Source organism: Bubalus bubalis, chromosome 21 (assembly GCF_019923935.1).
Source record: "Bubalus bubalis isolate 160015118507 breed Murrah chromosome 21, NDDB_SH_1, whole genome shotgun sequence".
NCBI classification, from domain to species: Eukaryota; Metazoa; Chordata; class Mammalia; order Artiodactyla; family Bovidae; genus Bubalus; species Bubalus bubalis.
This window is the reverse complement of record NC_059177.1, coordinates 37,760,727-37,780,796: the sequence shown is the minus strand read 5'-3', so window position 1 is coordinate 37,780,796 and position 20,070 is coordinate 37,760,727. Positions and strand designations below refer to the sequence as shown.

The 20,070-nt window shown below is 39.9% G+C and overlaps 1 protein-coding gene across 3 annotated transcripts in view; it reads left to right on the top strand.

Annotated features, from left to right (window-relative positions):
- Positions 1–20,070, top strand: part of SYNPR (synaptoporin) — a 303,118-nt gene that overhangs the window by 275,994 nt on the left and 7,054 nt on the right. The gene's annotated exons all lie outside the window — the stretch shown is intronic.

The window sequence follows — 20,070 nt, the reverse complement described above, 5'->3', positions numbered from 1 at the left end:
AGGGGCCACAGGTTCCATCCCTGGTTGGGGAACTAAGATCCCATATGCTACGGTACAGGCTAAAAATAAAATGGTATCAAAACTATTTAGATTTAGTTAACACTCAGTCTCTAGTCTTGAAAGCCAAAGGGTGGCTCTAATTCTGGTTAAGTGGGTTGGCATCCAGCATCCACAATCTCACTTCCAAAATTCAGTCTTGACAAGTGGGTCTCCTTGTCAAGCAATTCTGGCCTGTGTCTAGTTTACCTGGAAGGGATAATTCTAACAATTATTCTTTATTCAGTAGCTACAGAAAGTCAGGCGTCCTGTGATGAGTGTTTCATGTGGGACATCTCTTTTAATCCTCACTAAAGTTTTGCTAGACAGGTATTGTCCCGTTTTACAGATGGGAAAACTGAGATTGAGAAGGTTCAGGGATCTTGACTAAAGTCACACAGTGAATCTGCCATGAAGAATCCAGAACTGGCTTCAGAACTATGGCAATTAACCCCTGCTCTCTCCTGCCCTTTTAAAGAATGAAAACTAAGGAGATGGGGAAATGGTAAAAAATGACCTCTAAGGTCACTTGGCTCCAAGCTGATACTTCACAAACTGTTTCAAGGGAGCACTAAGTTGAGATTTTGAAACCTTTGAGTAAGGTAGGGGTAGTGGGTTGTCACTATAGCAGAATCAAACAACAAAAAAGGCCTGATGGCCATTCCAAGCCCATAACATAGTAGAGAGCACTGTTCATTCACTTGACATAAAATCATTCCATGATCAATTTTTCAAAAAGGCAGAAACTAACAAAATATGTACCTATATATAAGAAAGATATATATAAAAACATAGAACACATCCAACCTGTAGACACTTAGTCTGCCATTCAACCAGAAAACATCAACACAGCAATATACTGCACCTCACTCCCTCCTGGTCCTCAGTGAGAGTTTCTCCCTGAACTGAAGCAATTCCAGGGCTCACATGTTTCATACATGCCCGCCAAACACAAGCCCACAATCTTATGCATACACAGCAGCAAGGACACTGCTCAGTGTGGGAGACTTGAAATGTTTATCAAAGATTATTTCTACTCTTGGTGATTTTCTTATTACAGAAAAAAATCTTAGACCCCCATCTCCAGTTATGCATGATTCAACTATCATATTTCCACCACATTTTAAAAAGTTAGTATTGCCTCTATGGATTTCTCTTTACCTTCAGCTGCACATAGTTAATTTTACAGGTACTGTAATTTTCCTTTCAGGCTCTCCAAATCATCAGTCAAGTACTTGCAAAATGTTTGTTTACCAACAGTTTTCCACTAGGTTCAATACTGTTTGCCATGGTGTATAAATCGAATGAGGGTGGTTCCTGAAATCTGGAACCAGGCCATCGTATACTTACCTCCAAAACAGGGGGCAGCTTTCTTTGTGCTCAAAAAAAGGACTCTGTTTGGTTTCATTTTTTTAATAGTGAAGATGAGGTTTTCCTTTTAAAAAAGAAATGATATTATGAGTGGCACTTGGGACAGCTCTGCAAACTGGTATGAGATTATTATATCTTCAGCTAATTTCTGCACAGTTGTCTGCAAAGGGTCCTCTTTGTGACTAAGAATATCTTATGTAGAACCTTCACTTTTTTAATAGTTCATTTCTTTCTCTCATCAACAAGATACAATATGGCATATAATGAGATCTCATTATAACAGATTTTAATATACCGTAGGTCAAATGGTGCCCACATAGCTAACTGCTCAAGACCAGATTCTAATAATATGCAGTTTTAGCTAAATGCCTATTATTGGACTTTTGTCTGATAATGTTAGTCTTAATCCCCTGATACTCAGCTCCACAGATTTCATTAAGCAGTCAGTTTGGGGAGAAAAAAAGGGAAAAAAAGCATATGTGTTTCTTCTTTATTTGTATAATAGATTTTGCTCTCCCTGCTTGCATCTATTAAAAAGAACACTGGACTCGGTGAGGCAGTAGTTATAAAAATATATTCAACAGTTTCAGTAAGACATAATCTAAGCAGAACTATAATGATTTGAGGGTTCAGGCTCTAGAGTCAAGGTTGCTGGGTGACATTGGGTGATTTATTCATTTCACTGTGCCTCTGTAGCCTCACTTACTAATTGATAGGAATAATGTGTGCTGTGCTGTGCTAAGTCACTTCAGTCATATCTGACTCTTTGCAACCATATGGACTTTAGCCCGCCAGGCTTCTCTATCCTTGGGATTCTCCAGACAAGAATAATGGAGGGGATTGCCATGCCCTCCTCCAGGGGATCTTCTTCGACCCAAGTTGAACCCACGTCTCTTTATGTCTCCTGCATTGGCAAGTGAGTTCTTTACCACTCTTGCCACCTGGGAAGCCCAATGGGAATAATAGTACCTACCTTAACACTGATAATTGAATGAGGTTAACACTCAGCACTGTGCCTACCAGATAGAAATTAATAAATGCTAGAAGAGATAAAATAAGAAAGTTATCTTAAAATCAAACTGGGAAAATGAGACCTACCTATGAAAATGTGACAGGGTGGCAATGTGTGCAAAATAGTGTGGGAAAGCCCTTGAGAACAGGAGTGGAGAGCAGTGGATGCTGGAGTGGACCAGGACGCTTTTATAGGGCAATTTCCACATAGGCTAGGGTCTTCCTTCTCAAAGTTTGTCCCTGGACCAGCAGCCCTGGTGCCACGTGAACGCTTGTTACAAGAACAGACCCTCAGACCTACTCCAGACCATCTGAACCAGAATCTGCAGGTCAGCTAGATGCCCAAGCAACACACAGCACCTCAGGTGCAGAAGCCCTGCTCCCAGGCACATCTTGCTGCTCAGAGCGCTCAGCCTTGTGTGCTCTTTTCTCATGCACATGGGCACTCAGAACAGAATAGCACCAGGGGAAAGGGAAGCTCTCCTCTCCAAAACCCCCACTGCTAAAATCTTCGAGTGTTACATTCTAACAATTCCATGTTGGGAATATGATAGAACTGACAAAAATAAGTAGAATCAGCCAAATAAAGCAAGAAACATAAGTTATGATCCATTAATATTTATGCCTCAACAGGGTACAAATCACAAATATTTATTTCCTCCAGACTGGAAATGAAAACCAAGAAAATATATGATGACTCTTTGGGGGAGGGTTTGGGCAGAAGTTCCTGGTCCCCTCAGGTTTACAAAAAGAACGGGGATTCCTGCAGAAGGCAATGACATTTCAGTTCCATGCATCTCCCTCTTCATTCTCCTCACACACACCCCAAACAACACTGTGTTTCCACAAGTTACACTATGCACATAGCACACATTGCAGACAGACACACAGACACATCTACACCTTGCCACTTTTTCTTGTTTGCCTTCCTTCTGTCCTGAGGCACCTGCTCAAATCTTGCTTGCCAGAGACACAGACTCTTCAATCTGGAATAAACTTATGGGAAACAGGAGAAGAGCAGAAGGAAGAAAGAACCGATGGTAAAAATAATACCTGTTATTTATTGGGTACCTAGTTGTACATGATATTGTCTCACCAATTAGCCATTCTTTTTGCAGTTCGTACAATAATTCTCTAAGACAGGCTATTAACTGTCTACTATTTCAGCTGAGGAAATAAAGACCCACAAGGGCAAATAATCAGCCAAAGGCTATGCAACTGAGAACCAGCATGACCAAGACTCAAATCCAGGTCTGTCTTCTTTCCAACTGACACAGTGAAGCCAACATCGATGAATCCAATAACCATCTTTTGAAGAAATGGCTTTAATTTGTAATGCACATGTAATATTTTCCTTCGCTTCCATTTTGTATGATGAGCAGGCAAGTGGCAAAGGAATTTTCTAAAGTCAGGCTGAATTTAAGCTGTGGATGGTGAAGTGCAGGATAATTTCCTCCCTGGTATTTTAGAAGTTCTTCGTTTTAACCATCTGTTGCAGGCTGACAGATGGGTTGATATGTGACAGAATAATAGGTCTTCAATTCTAGGAAGGCAGAAGGAATGCTTGAAAAATAGCAGCTCTTTTCATGAACCTAACTGTGCTAACACCGCTTGCTCACTTGCAAAAAAAAAAGAAAAATGTCGGTGGGAGGGAAGTGTGAAATATAATCATAATCGTTCCCCTAAACAGAAAGTTTCTCACAGTTGCCGAAGGTCAAATCCAATAAAATATGCCTATTCTAAAATGATGCTAAAGTTTTCAAATTCAGTTATTTAAAAGGGTATACATGAGGATAGATATAAAGAAAAGTAGTAAAAAAACAAACCCCCAAACCTTTCTTCCAGTCATTTAATTTTTTATAGGCAGCCAGTGTTTTGAGTTTCGTATACCTTTGAAATAATTTATGAACTGTGAGATTTTTGAAACCCAAATGATTTCCACTCTGCCAAATGTGAAGCCCCTTTCTTCTTGTCTTCAGTGGATATAAGAGAAACCATGCCAGACGTTTGGCTAGGCACTGGGACACAGGTGGTTAAGATTGTTCCGTCCCCAAGGAACTTACATTCCAGTGAATGAGGTCAACATATGAACAGAATTTAAATAGCTTGTATTATGTGCCTTCTGAGAATGTAGCAAAGACCAACATGTCCATCAATCATGGCAGTGGCTCACTGTCCAGGCAGAACTTCTTTAGATGGCCCTCCATGTCTTAACACAATTATCCCACTTCTTTTCAATCATGCATTGTCACCAGATGAAATGTACCCCCCCCCCCCACACACACACACATATTCCTGGATGTTACCAAATAGGTTTGATGCTCTCCCCACAAAGAACCACTGGCCCAAAGTTTAGGCTGTATTAAAAAAATTTTTCGACTATATGAATTTAACCTCAGCAGGATGAATCTATTTTTAAAAGAACACCAGAATATAGAGTAAAAAAAAAAGTAAGTCATTATTGCTGAACTCATTGTCAGCTGTCATTGACCATGACAAATCAAGCCATATCTCTTGAAGGTTACATCCTCTTATCCAGGGTCACTATCTCAACTGTTAATGCATCTGAAAATGCATTAACTGAAAATACTGCAGTCCCCATGATTAACATTTGTATTTATAACCCTCACACCAATCTTGTAAGTCAGGCACTCCTCTTCCATGTTACAGATATAAACACTGAAGCCCAGAAAATTTTTAAATCTGTGATTAGGTTTTCTTCACTGTATTATTTCCAGCCATGCATATCATGTCCTATCTGGAGATTTCAGTAGTGTAGAATAGTAAGTTAATAATAGGATTATGTTTTCAAAGGAGTATTTGACAGCCTGGATTTATCTCGTCGGCAGTTCCTTCCCACTCTAACTTATGTAATTCTGGAGAAGGAAGGTATGCATGTGTTTCCAGCTTCAAGAAAAGTGATAGCAAGAGAACACAGAGCAGAGTTCAAAGAGGAACCTGAAGGGTTCAGAAGGTGGCCCCTAAAAGGTCTGCTGTCATTTTCAGAGTCACCATTTCTCGGTGTAGCTTACTTGAAATGATTTTCTAGAAAATGCATCCATTTTTAAATATAGGTTGGTGAGGGGGCAACTTAAATTTACTTAGACCAATTAGGACATTTCTTTGGATTGCCTGGTATTTTAAATATTCATGTCTCTACTGTTTGTCATTGTATGGAGGAAAAAACGTAGTTGTGTGTTATCTGTTTTTTAAACAGTGTGTGTGGTGTGTATGTGTATGCATACACATAGAAAGAGAGATCTATTTATCTATGTGCGTGCATGCTCAGTCTTTCAGTCTTGCCCGACTCTTTGCAACCACATGGATTGTAGCCCATCAGGCTTCTCTGTCCATAGAGTTTTCCAGGCAAGAATACTGGAGTCGGTAGCTATTTCTTCATCCAGGGGATCTTCCCAACTCAGGAATCAAACCCACACCTCTTGCCTCTCTTGCATTGGCAGGCAGATTCTTTACCACTGTGCCACCTGGGAAGCATCTATGTATATACATGTATATGTATAATTGTGATGGAGTGGTTTTGTTACTACAATGTAAGAACATTGTAGCCCAGGGTACATGTGAGTGGTAAAGTTCAAATATGGCTGCTCTTGACTTCTAGATCTCGCCATATCTCCTATATACTGTGTTTCCTCCAGATGTTTCATCTATATGCTGCCTGACATCTGTTGTTTTCTGAAATGTTTACAGAACCCAAATGTTTATTGCCAAGTAAACAAAGCTGGACTGGAAAAGGTCAGTTTTCATTCCAATCCCAAAGAAAGGCAATGCCAAAGAATGCTCAAACTACCGCACAATTGCACTCATCTCACATGCTAGTAAAGTAATGCTCAAAATTCTCCAAGCCAGGCTTCAGCAATATGTGAACCATGAACTTCCTGATGTTCAAGCTGGTTTTAGAAAAGGCAGAGGAACCAGAGATCAAATTGCCAACATCCACTGGATCATGGAAAAAGCAAGAGAGTTCCAGAAAAACATCTTTTTCTGCTTTATTGACTATACCAAAGCCTTTGACTGTGTAGATCAAAATAAACTGTGGAAAATTCTGAAAGAGATGGGAATACCAGACCACCTGATCTGCCTTTTGAGAAATCTATATGCAGGTCAGGAAGCAATAGTTAGAATTGGACATGGAACAACAGACTGGTTCCAAATAGGAAAAGGAGTACGTCAAGGCTGTATATTGTCACCGTGCTTATTTAACTTATATGCAGAGTACATCATGAGAAACGCTGGGCTGGAAGAAGCACAAGCTGGAATCAAGACTGCCGGGAGAAATATCAATAACCTCAGATATGCAGATGACACCACCCTTATGGCAGAAAGTGAAGAGGAACTCAAAAGCCTCTTGATGAAAGTGAAAGTGGAGAGTGAAAAAGTTGGCTTACAGCTCAACATTCAGAAAACGAAGATCATGGCATCTGGTCCCATCACTTCATTGCAAATAGATGGGGAAACAGTGGAAACAGTGTCAAACTTTATTTTTTTGGGCTCCAAAATCACTGCAGGTGGTGACTGCAGCCATGAAATTAAAAGACACTTACTCCTTGGAAGGAAAGTTATGACCAACCTAGATAGCATAGTCAAAAGCAGAGACATTACTTTGCCAACAAAGGTTCATCTAGTCAAGGCTATGGTTTTTCCTGTGGTCATGTATGGTTGTGAGAGTTGGACTGTGAAGAAGGCTGAGCGCCGAAGAATTGATGCTTTTCAACTGTGGTGTTGGAGAAGACTCTTGAGAGTCCCTTGGACTGCAAGGAGATCCAACCAGTCCATTCTGAAGGAGATCAGCCCTGGGATTTCTTTGGAAGGAATGATGCTAAAGCTGAAACTCCAGTACTTTGGCCACCTCATGCGAAGAGTTGACTCATTGGAAAAGACTCTGATGCTGGGAGGGATTGGGGGCAGGAGGAGAAGGGGACGACAGAGGATGAGATGGCTGGATGGCATCACTGATGGCATCACTGACTCGATGGATGTGAATCTGGGTGAACTCCGGGAGTTGGTGATGGACAGGGAGGCCTGGCGTGCGGCGATTCACGGGGTCACAAAGAGTCGGACACGACTGAGCGACTGAACTGAACTGAAACAAAGCTGGTGGTTAATTGTCTAAACCTTAGACAAATTTCATCTAGCTAGTTCAATGGCAGGTCAAAAAATATTTTAGAAATGCTAAACAATACAGAAAAATTTATTTTAAAAAAATTGGCAAGATGCTCAGTAAGCATCATTTCCACATTTCCAGACTTATCCTTGACCAACTACAGATGTGATTTTTCCCAGTTATTTTTAACACATCTAAATTGATTTCAACAGTTGCCTCATCTGCAGCCTAAGACTTAGGCATCTTACTTGTTTCTGTACTTATTGGTAGATGTGTCAAAACCAGTATCCAATTATTTGGAAAGAGTGTCATTTTCTGCATAAGCTAGCAACTCACCTAGAAACAGTAACAGCCCTGGTTGTTTCCCTAGGCTTATAACCCTGTAGAGTGCAAGGGCCCAGAAAGGCAGGACTACTCTTCTGCCAACATTTGGATACATAAACAGACCCATCTCAGATCTCTTTATCCCGGGTCTCACTCTGTGTATTGCTTGGCTTTCTTAGAGGGAGAGAGTTACAAGTGCAGAGAGCTGATAGCCTCAGCAGACATGTGGGCCCCCACAGTCCCCAATAAACAAGCTTCTTCCCCTCACACTTCAGCTTCCCTCTTGGTCCTGATCAGTGTCAACATGTATCCTTCTTGGGCCTAGATTAAGCAGGTAGTAGAGAGAAGCCCAAAGCTTTCTTTGCATGCCAATTCATAGGCCTTCCAGATAAGTCATTTCACAGTGTGTTTATTATTCAACATGAGTCTGCTTTGAGAAGCACCCAAGGGACAAACCTGAAAGAATTCTGGATATGACCAGGTCTGTGTAGCTTTTCTTGTCCCCCACTAAACTGATCAATGCCCCATCTGCATTTTTGTTTGTTTTAAGAACACCAGGTCCCTTTCCTGAAAATCCATTATCACCATTTTCAATTACAAATTCTTCTGTGGTTATGTAAGGTTTCTCTCCTCCAAAAGAATGGATACTAGGATGATGTCTGTTTTTGTTAACTATTGTATTCCTAAGACCTGGCATCTAGTCAGTTCTTACTCGAGATTTGTTGAATAAATGAATGAACCACTTGATTTATTTGACAGTCAAAATCCACTGGATAGCCATCTGTATGTCTTCTTTGGAGAAATGTCTATTTAGTTCTTTGGCCCATTTTTGATTGGGTTGTTTATTTTTCTGGAATTGAGATGCAGGAGTTGCTTGTATATTTTTGAGATTAGTTGTTTGTCAGTTGCTTCATTTGCTATTATTTTCTCCCATTCTGAAGGCTGTCTTTTCACCTTGCTTATAGTTCCTTTTGTTGTGCAGAAGCTTTTAATTTTAATTAGATCCCATTTGTTTATTTTTGCTTTTATTTTCAATATTCTGGGAGGTGGGTCATAGAGGATCCTGCTGTGATTTGTGTCAGAGAGTGTTTTGCCTATGTTCTCCTCTAAGAGTTTTATAGTTTCTGGTCTTATGTTTAGATCTTTAATCTATTTTGAGTTTATTTTTGTGTATGGTGTTAGAAAGTGTTTCAGTTTCATTCTTTTACAAGTAGTTAACCAGTTTTCCCAGCACCACTTGTTAAAGAGATTGTCTTTTCTCCATTGTATATTCTTGCCTCCTTTGTCAAAGATAAGGTGTCCATAGTTGTGTGGGTTTATCTCTGCACTTTCTATTTTGTTCCATTGATTTATATTTCTGTCTTTGTGCCAGTACCATACTCTCTTGATGACTGTGGCTTTGTAATAGAGCCTGAAGTCAGGCAGGTTGATTCCTCCAGTTCCATTCTTCTTTCTCAAGATTGCTTTGGCTATTCGAGGTTTTTTGTATTTCCATACAAATTGTGAAATTATTTGTTCTAGCTCTGTGAAAAATACCGTTGGTAGCTTGATAGGGATTGCATTGAATCTATAGATTGCTTTGGGTAGTATACTCATTTTCACTATATTGATTCTTCTGATCCATGAACATGGTATATTTCTCCATCTATTAGTGTCCTCTTTGATTTCTTTCACCAGTGTTTTATAGTTTTATATATATATAGGTCTTTAGTTTCTTTCAGATCAGATCAGATCAGTCGCTCAGTCGTGTCCGACTCTTTGCGACCCCATGAATCGCAGCATGCCAGGCCTCCCTGTCCATCACCAACTCCCGGAGTTCACTCAGACTCATGTCCATCGAGTCAGTGATGCCATCCAGCCATCTCATCCTCTGTCGTCCCCTTCTCTTTAGGTAGATATATTCCTAAGTATTTTATTCTTTTTGTTGCAATGGTGAATGAAATTGTTTCCTTAATTTCTCTTTCTATTTTCTCATTATTAGTGTATAGGAATGCAAGGGATTTCTGTGTGTTGATTTTATATCCTGCAACTTTACTATATTCATTGATTAGCTCAAGAAATTTTCTGGTGGAGTCTTTAGGGTTTTCTATGTAGAGGATCATGTCATCTGCAAACAGTGAGAGTTTTACTTCTTTTCCAATTTGGATTTCTTTTATTTCTTTTTCTGCTCTGATTGCTGTGGCCAAAACTTCCAAAACTATGTTGAATAGTAGTGGTGAAAGTGGGCACCCTTGTCTTGTTCCTGACTTTAGGGGAAATGCTTTCAATTTTTCACCATTGAGGATAATCTCCAAAGAAGACATACAGATGGCTAACAAACACTTGAAAAGATGCTCAACATCACTCATTATCAGAGAAATGCAAATCAAAACCACAATGAGGTACCATTTCATGCCAGTCAGAATGGCTGCAATCCAAAAGTCTACAAGCAATAAATTCTGGAGAGGGTGTGGGGGAAAGGGAACCCTCTTACACTGTTGGTGGGAATGCAAACTAGTACAGCCACTATGGAGAACAGTGTGGAGATTCCTTAAAAAACTGGAAATAGAACTGCCATACGACCCAGCAGTCCCACTGCTGGGCATACACACTGAGGAAACCAGAATTGAAAGAGACACGTGTACCCCAATGTTCATCACAGCACTGTTTATAATAGCCAGGACATGGAAGAAACCTAGATGTCCATCAGCAGACGAATGGATAAGAAAGCTGTGGTATATATACACAATGGAGTATTACTCAGCCATTAAAAATAATACATTTGAATCAGTTCTAATGAGGTGGTTGAAACTGGAGCCAATTATACAGAGTGAAGTAAGCCAGAAAGAAAAACACCAATACAGTATACTAATGCATATATATGGAATTTAGAAAGATGGTAACAATAACCCTATATGCTAGACAGCAAAAGAGACACTGATGTATAGAACAGTCTTTTGGACTCTGTGGGAGAGGGAGGGGGGGATGATTTGGGAGAATGGCATTGAAACATGTATAATATCATATAAGAAACGAATCGCCAGTCCAGGTTTGATTCAGGATACAGGATGCTTGGGGCTGGTGCACTGGGACGACCCAGAGGGATGGTATGGGGAGGGAAGTGGGAGGGGGGTTCAGAATTGGGAACATGTGTATACCCGTGGCGGATTCATGTTGATGTATGGCAAAACCAATACAATATTGGAAAGTAATTAGCCTCTAATTAAAATAAATAAATTTAAAAAAAATAAAAATAAACTGTGGGAGGTGATAGATGCAAAAAAAAAAAATCTACTGGATAGTACCAATGGACTTTTCTAGGCTGCTACATATTCAATTATTACATATAGAATATGTGTAAATTCATTGAGAGCTTACTGTGTGTCGAGAACTGAGCAAAGCATTTTATTGAATTAACTCATTTATTCTTGACAAAAATCCTATGAAAATATATGTCACTATTGTTCCTTTTTACAGATGGGAAAACTGAGGCTTAATAAGGTCCCAGAGCTACTTAGAAAGAGTTGAGATTTGAACCCAGGGCTACCTGATTCCAAAGACTGTAGACTGTACTACTAGGTGATACTTTTTTCTCTAAAAGTCTCTATATAAGACCTACCTCACAAGTCCTTGGTAAAGATTAAGTGGAATAATGTTTGTAAAGGTCTTAGCATGGGGCCTGACTTACAGTAGGCACTAGATCAATAGCATCTATTACTAGTAATGTTACTATTATTTCAAGTAATTTATTTAAAACAGTAGTTAATTTTCATATATTACTATTAACTTGTTTGGAAATGTTTGTGCTGTTTGTAATGAAAAGCTTAGGCTGAATCGATTAGAAACCAGAGCAGGTTATAAGGAGTGTTTTTAGCGTATGATTTACAACAGCATTGCAGCAAGTTACTGAAGACCTTCTTTCCATTCCAAAAATGCCAAACAGCCAAGAATACCTCTTTCTTGCCACCAGATTTTGAAATCAATCGTCTGTAACTGAGCTATAGGGAGGAATGCAAGAGATCTTTTTATTTATTTATTTTCATAAGAAACATTTGAAACAAGAAGAGGCAGGAAGCCTCAGTTCCACATCTGAGCAACCGCATAAAGTTCTCTGGGAACAGACTGAAAAAGTGCAGTATGTCAATCATAATCAAATTTAACTTAAGAGAAAAAGAAATGAAATCCTACAGTGCTTCTCCAGCATAAGCCAGATTCTTCGCACATGAAACCAGATGATTGATTGTTACCTACTTTCCATAACAGAACATCCCCACCCTCTTCAGCTTTCTTTCTGCACAGTTCTGATTAGCTGACAGTGTGGCGATAGTGTATGGTCACAGTAGTAATGTAAAACGACCCAGATAGTGCAAGGCAAAGATGAAACCACTGGTGGGCCAAGAACAGGTCTTTGGCTGGTGTGGAGCCTGGTGGGCTATAGTCCAAAGGGTCACAAAGAGTCATCCATGACTGTGTCACACACACACACACACACACACACACACCCCATTTTTAGAACAGAACCCAGCCCACAGTGGGAAAATAATAAGTATTGAACAGATGATTTGAAGAAGGGACAAGTAAAATGAAGGACAAATGAATGAATCCATTGAATTTGGAGTTAGAGCTGAGTTTGGGGCCCAATTCCTCTAATTACTTACCTTCTCTAAGCTTCTTCATCTGTAAAATGGAAAAGCTGATGCTACTTCATAAGGTTGTAGTAAGACTGAACTGAGGTGAGACGTGTGAAGCACATCAACAGCATGCCTGACACATGGTGAGCCCCCCATCACAGCTGGTCTGGAATATAATGAGGTTCAACTTCCAGGAGGAAACACAGACTGTGAAGCTCAACAAACCGTAGTCGCAAGCAAAACTTAGCCAGCTTAGTGACTGAGAGATCTCCAGCAACTGACTTGGTCTCTCAGAACCTCAATTTTCTCATTTGTCAAGTGGAGTCAATAATAGCCACCTTGAAGTGTTATTATGAGAACTAAATGAGCTATACATGGGATACACGGTGTCTGGTACATAGTAACTGCTCTCTAAATGACAGCCATAAGTATGAATACTGCAACTTAATTTTTATTATGAGTAAATAAAATTGTTGGTCTTTAAAAGCAACAGAGTGCTTTTATAATAGATTAGGAACACAGATTCTGGAGCCAAACTCCTTGGGTCTGAATCTTGGCTCTGCATCTTTCAAGCCAGATTTAAGTAATATATCCCATCTGTAAAATGGGACTTTTTACAGTAAAATGGGACACTCCTTGTGTCATCCCATTTCACCAGCCACCATATTGGCACATGTCTTGAGAATAGAGGGGTCACGTCAGACTTTGCCCCTACACTGAAGCTGAAATGTAGCTCCCATTTGGCAGGGCTGTTCTGTGGTCCGTCTCTTCCCTTGACTGCCAGTATCGAAAACCTAAGGCTCCCTTTGGTCATTGGTCTGCCTTCAGACCTCCATCAGACCACTGAGGCAATATTTCAGTCCATCATATCAATCCCTGTAAGAAATCCTATAGGCCAGGACGGATGCAAAAGGCATGCTGGCCTTGTAAAAGCTAAGCTAAAAAATGGCTTCCAGTGCCATCTCAGGTTCAAGTTCCAAGAAAAGTTGTGACATCGGTGACCCAAAACAAAACAAAGGGCATCACTGTCAGTGGAGCCTGAATGTAAATGTGCTTCCACTTGTTAACTGCAGACTGGAGTTAAACGGTCCCATTGCACATTGACTGTTGAACACTTGAAAAGTGGCTGACACCAAAGTAAGATGTACCGTAGGTATCCATTACACACCAGATTTCAAAGACTTAACACCAAAAAAAGTTAAATGTCTTATCTGTAATTTTATAATATATGAAATGATAATATTTTTAAATATTGAGCTATCTTATATTAATACACATAATGTATTACTATAATTGCACCAATCTCTTTTTGCTTTTTTTGGAAAAAAATGTGGTCACTAGTAAACATAAAATTACATATGTGACTCCCAACTCTGGCTCACGTTCTATTTCTATGAGACAGCACTGGGCTAGAATCTCCAGTGTTTCCAGTGTTTCCAGCCCAGGATGGGGCCGTGCAGTTCTTTCAAAACCTCAGGCATTCTCTGCCCCGCTTCTGTCATGTGGGCCACAAGTTATTTACTGTTGTTCTTTAAATTAAATTATTTTTTAACTTCAATAAAATCTATTTTTGAAGAAAACTCTGTACCACTCCTGAATATAGAAGTCTAGTGTTATTTGACATAATTAGAAGATAAACCCAGAAATGAATCAATGGAAAATAAAGAGTACTGTATTCCAGCCAAGTATCATTGTTTGCCTGAAGGCTCTGAGCCTGGGGCCAATTTTCTTTGATAGGTGGATATTAAGTTTATTAAATAGGTATTAGAGACATATTAGCAGCCATCTGAGACTTTCTTCTTTACCATCCATATAGAAAGAGAATTGTGAAGGAGAAATAATTTTTTTCTTTGTGCTGCTGCTGCTGCTGCTGCTAAGTCGCTTCAGTCGTGTCCGACTCTGTGCGACCCCATAGACAGCCTCCTACCAGGCTCCCCCGTCCCTGGGATTCTCCAGGCAAGAACACTGGAGTGGGCTTCCATTTCCTTCTCCAATGCATGAAAGTGAAAAGTGAAAGTGAAGTCGCTCAGTCCTGTCCGACTCTTTGTGACCCTATAATACTGGAATGGGTAGCCTTTCCCTTCTCCAGGGAATCTTCCCAACCCTGGGATCGAACCCAGGTCTCCCGGATTGCAGGCGGGAGATGGTAAAGTTGGATTCTTTACCAACTGAGCCACAAGCATCTTCTGCCATAGCATGTTAAAAACTAGACATTCTCCAGAAGTCAGATGTCATTTTTATTAGTGTTTCAAATGAAATAATGAAATAAACCTGTGAGAGAACAGAAGCTTATCCTATTCAGCCCACCGCTCGACAATTGTCTCTTCAAAGACAAGTCCAAAGCTCTTCCCTGAACGGAGCTTCTCTCATGGTGTTTGATTTTTGTGTTTCCTAATTCACAGGTTCATTCTGGGAGTCCTGAAAGCTGACTTAGAAAAGTGAATCCAGCTACTCTGAGGATGAGGGTGACTCACTGGATTGCCCAGTTTCTAGTGCAGACTCTCGATGTAGGTGTCAGCCATGGTGAAAAGAGCAACGCTATCAAATAGGATAGATAATTAAGGCATTGGAGTTGACATATTGTGAATATTTGCTAACAGAAGTGTGAAACTGACTATGTTTACCAATGTCCAGTGGAGCTGCAGTGTGCCATCAGCGGGGAGAAATGGAGATAGGTTTTTGTTGTTGATTGTTGTTTAGTCCCTAAGTCACGTCCAACTCTTTGCAACCCCATAGACTTTAACCCGCCAGGCTCCTCTGTCCTTGGGATTCTCCAGGCAGGAATACTGGAGTGAGTTGCTATTTCCTCCTTCAGGGGATCTTCCCAACTCAGGGTTCAAACCTGCATTTCCTGTGTTGCAGGACGATTCTTTACCACTGAGCCGCCAGACAGGTTTACCTGGTTCTAAAATACCCAGTTTTCTGTCACCAAAGATGATTCCCTCTTATATTCCTCAGACTGAGCCAGGACAAGCATCTTTAATAAATTACATTCTAGTACAAATGAGCTTGCTAACAGTAAATTAGGAGAGCTGGGGGCAACAAAAACACACCCAACCAACAAAATGGAAACAAACCACCCAGGCAGCATGTAGCCAGGCTGCTCCCTCTGCTGAGGAAGCTGTTTTCTTGGATCATTGAGCAGATTCTTAACACATGCTGCAGAAACACAACCACATAGCGTGTCCGTGTTCTTTTGGAACAGTGAGACCAGGAGCTCAGAACAAAATTTATAAACCACTTAATGGACCATGGGCACATCATTCAGCCTTCATGGTCACAGTTTCTTCATCTACAGTATGGAGCTAGTAATGTCTGCGCTGGCTACTTTTTGGGGTCTTATGGGGGTACATACATACATTGAGAGTTTTGGGGAAACATTAAAGCACCTTTTGAATGGCAACCCCTCCTTTCTATGAGAGGAAACAGCACAAGCAAAGGTAGCAGAAGATAGCTTTTATGTGCATCCTGGTAACTTAATGGTAAATGTTACAAATTTATGTCTTGAGTTTCTTCCATGCATACTTTATCTCTGTTAGATAAACGAGGTGTAGCATTTATCTCCCCTGGCACAGAAGGTTATTTTAGGTGGACCATTAACATGGCATTAAGTAAGATGAGTGAAAAGTTGCTCCATATTTAGTTTAAGCCTTCTAATTAGGTCATGCTAGTATTTCTTTAATATCCTTTTAACACTCATGAATCTCCTTTTTAACAGAGATCCTAGAACCCAAATCCTTGTGCAAACATCCCCAGCTAAAATTTGAAGTATTTTCACTGTATAGCCTTTATGTTTGCTGTTTTCTTCTATCTATAACAATTTGGTTGGTTGAACATTTATTGGACACATATAATTTCCTTCTAAGATAACCTTACTTATGTAAAAAGGATAATTTGCTGTAAATGAAATGTTGAACAATAACACAAGAGGTATGCACATAAAATCAGAATTGTTCAGGTAATACCAAATGACTGAAACTTAGCATCAACTAAGATAGCTATCTACCTAAAATACACTAAAGAAAGCTCATGATATGGCATAGTAGTCAAGTGAGGCACTAGTTATAAGGAAAGCATTTGGCCTGTCTGTTCTTCAGTTTCCTTTTAAAAGCAGGACTAACCTAAGGACCTCAGCTAGAAGGTTACTGATGTCTGCAAGTGGTTTAGCAGAGTGCCTGGCATACAGGAAACACTCTGAATGTGCCAGCACACAGGTGGCAACAGCAGTCTCCTAAGAGCCACTAGTTTGGGACAGTTTTTAATGAGCCCTCTGCCCTGTCTACTATGTTCTGTGTCCAGGAGGTGACTAGCATGAATCACAGGGAGTTCCAGGCAGGTTTGGCCAATTGGAGTGAAACCATGGTTTAAGTCCATTTCACCTACCTTCCTTAATTACAGTTATTTTAAGACTTACCTGTCCTCCGAGAAGAAGGAAACTGGAATCAGCTGTGTTTAGTTCCAGCTGATCTGATGAAGACGGAATAGAACCCACAACCTTCAACTGGGTATGATCAGTGTCTGCTAGTTGACCTTCTGACATCAGTGGGCCAGAAAAACTCCAAGCGCAGAGACCTGTTAGGCCTAGTTATGCCTGTGCAGAACGAGGATTCTTGCACTTTCTTTAAATCACCTTTCCTCACCTTTCCCCATACTCCCTTTGCCTAAACCAGCTCTGCTGCCTTATCCCATAAATTTCCACCCCTTGCCTTCCAGCAGGCAAATGTGAGATTTGTTTTCCTATCTTCTCACTTGACTCTCTTGCAAAAAAATCTTTTCTTTGGTGCACTCCTAGGCTTGTCAGGATTTTGGCTTGCTGAGCATTGAGCAAAATGAACCTGGTTCAGTAGATTAAAGCAGCACTCCCCAACCTTTTTGGCATCAAGGATTGATTTCATGGAAGACAGTTTTGCCTCAGGGAGGGGAAGAGGGATGGGGGAGGGGAGGGGGGGGAGGAGAGATGGTAGTGTGGGGTAGGGGCAGGGAAGGTTTTGGGATGATTCAAGTGCATTACAGTTATTGTGCACTTTATTTCTATTATGATTACATCAGCTCCACCTCAGATCATCAGGTGTCAGATTCTGGAGTTTGGAGATCCCTGGATTAAAAGATGGGAAGAAAGTGGGGATCAGGTTTGCTCCCAAATCTCTCCCTGAATGTAGCTTCAAACTTAGATTACACCTAAAGTCCAAAAAAAGTTCAGGCTAACTGATACTCGCGTTAGAATTTTGAAATAGTCTCCCAATTGTCACACTTTGCTTAGTTATAGAAAACCTGACTTGAGGCTGCTTTTTTTATTTTTAATAGAAAAACTCCATTCTAATGACATTTTTTGTTTGGTCTAATTATAAATCCTGGTACAAATAGGGCACCTGAAGTTCTGTCTGGGAGAGCTATTGATATAATCAATCAGTGCCTTGATGACATTGCCATGCTCTTTTTATTTTATCTAATCATAAAATATGTTTAAAAACATACAAGCTTACATACCACCTGGTAAACTCCTATATAAAAGTTTATAGAACCAAATTGGGACCATTTTGTATGTTCATTTATTCTTTCTTTCTTTCATTCTCTCAGCAAATGTTGCTGACACCTCTTCTGCCAAGACCCAACAATAGGCAAGGTAGACAAAGTACCTGCCCTCATGCAGCTGACATCTTGTTGTGGAAAATAGGCAGACATGCACGTTTTCACTTCTCACAACCATCCAATGAGACAGATACTGTTGTTAGCCCAATTCACAGAGGGCAAAATTCAGGCTTCAAGTAAGTCAAAACATCAGGATTCAGTCCCAGGTCAATCTGAAGACAGACTCTGAGCTTATAATTAATATTGAGATACTTTATACAACATACTGATCCCTATTTATGAAATGGTACTGGGGGGAAAGGGTTGGATTAGCTCCCCAAAATAACTCCAAGGACATAGGTCCTGACTTCAGCCAGAAAGTTTATATCAAAAGCGATTCATTACTGCTTTTTAACTTTCTTAATGCACTTGTTTTAAATTAAAAAATAAATGTTCCTGGGACTTCTCTGGTGGTCCAGTGGCTAAGACTTGTGCTCCCAATGCAGGGGCCCAGCTTCCATCCAGGTCAGGAAAGTAGATCCCACACACTGCAACTAAAAGTTGGCATACCACAACTAAGAGCCTGCACAGTCAAATAAAATTTTTTTGTAAAGAAAGATTAAAAAAAAAAAAAAAAAGTCGGGTATTCCTTAAAGCAGACATGAAAACCTATATAGGATAGTCAAGCTCTCAGGTTCTGGAAGCAGACAGCCAGGCTTAGAATCCTGGCTCCCCCTTACTAACTCTTGACTCTGAGAATTTTATTTAACTTTCTGGGCCTCAGTTTACTCAACTGTAAAATGAGGACAGAATTAGCATCTATTTCATAGGTCTGTTGTCAGGATTAAATGAATTAATACACGTACACTTGGAATTAATACATGTAAACTTGGAATCAATACATGTAAACTTGGAATCACATGATAACTGCTCAGTAAATTTTAGGTAGTATTACTGTTATTTTAATGCATAAGTCTAAAAACTTTATTATTTTCTACAATTTCCAACTGAGAGTTTTCACATGACTCTGTTCTTCAGCATTTCCCTATCCTGACAGCCTTTTTAAAAGTCTGTTTCTTGCATAGCACAGGGAGCTCAACTTGGTGCTCTGTGGCAACCTAGACTGGTGGGATGAGATGGAGATAGGAGGTTCAAGAGGGACAGAATATATGTATACATATAGCTGATTCACTTCATTGTACAGCAGAAACTAACACGACATTGTAAAGCAATTATACTCCAATAAAACTCTATTTCTATTTATGATGAGCATAATGCCAGCTACTGTCTTGGAATTACAGAGTGTCTATGACCACTAATAAATATGTAATGTCAAGAGAGCGAAGTCCATATTTTACATTTGTAAACCCTTGTAAGACCTGGTACATGACTCAAAAATTATTGTTTGAATAAATGGAGGAGTACTTGAATAAAGGTACCAGATTGAACATGAAGAGAAGTTGTATTTGATACAGTCAGTCTGGCTTATTTATTTATAACTGTTCCTCCAATTTCTAATTCAAACCCCCAATCCTTGAGTTTCTCTATTCCAAATGTTCTTTCTGATTTGAAACACCTATAGATACTGTATTTGTTTGCCTTTTTGTTTATACTCCCATCTCTTTCCAGAAACAACTTCAAGTGACTTAGAAGGACATATGAAACTCAGGATGAAATTAATTAAAAATGAGATGGAAAGAAGACAGGAAAGGCAGGATGGGTATATAAAACACAGTTCAGAATGGGGTTTAAATAGCCAGGCTTTATTTAAAAAAAAAAAAAAGCACATTATAAGTGGGTAACAAATTGGCCCTAAGTTTTCTAAAGGCAACATGAAATGGTCAATTGGTGAGTTACATAATTTACAATGACCCCTGGATGGAAAGAGACCACTTGCTCAGAAGATTCAGTCTTAGCAGTGGGCCCTCTCCAAAAGCCACACCTAACAAATATCCACAACAGCATCTTTAGAATGTAAGTGCTCCTCAGGATCTTGATGGAAAGTAATTCAGTCACAGCAAGAGGGAA